Consider the following 610-nt stretch of genomic DNA (forward strand, 5'->3'; position numbering starts at 1 on the left):
TTTATGGATACCAGCTACGGAATGGAGCAACCATCAGCCACTTCCTCTACATAGATGACATCAAGCTGTATGCCAGGAGTGAATGAGACATTGACTCCCTGATCCACACCACTAGGATATACAGCCAGGAACTCAGAATGTCATTCGGACTGGATAAGTGTGGTCGAATGGTAACGAGGAGAGGGAAGGTAGTCAGAACTGAGGGGATTGTACTACCAGAAGGCAACATAGCAGATGTTGAGGACAGCTACAAGTACCTTGGGATCCCGCAGGTAAATGGGAACCATGAAGAGGCCGCAAGGAAAGCAGCAACCACCAAGTACCTGCAGAGAGTAAGGTAAGTCCTGAGAAGTCAGCTGAATGGAAAGAACAAAGTCCGGGCGATTAAAACCTACGCCCTGCTGGTCATCATGTACCCTGCTGGCATAATAAGCTGGCTAAAGGAGGAGATAGAGGCCACTGACATCAAGACAAGGAAGCTCCTTACAATGCACGGTGGGTTTCACCCCAAGTCCAGCATCCTGAGGCTGTACACTAAGCGGAAGGAAGGAGGCCAAGGATTAGTGAGCATCAGGGCCACTATCCAGGATGAAACAACAAAGATCCATGA

This window comes from Monopterus albus, unplaced genomic scaffold (assembly GCF_001952655.1).
Source record: "Monopterus albus unplaced genomic scaffold, M_albus_1.0 scaffold161.1, whole genome shotgun sequence".
Lineage (NCBI taxonomy): Eukaryota > Metazoa > Chordata > Actinopteri > Synbranchiformes > Synbranchidae > Monopterus > Monopterus albus.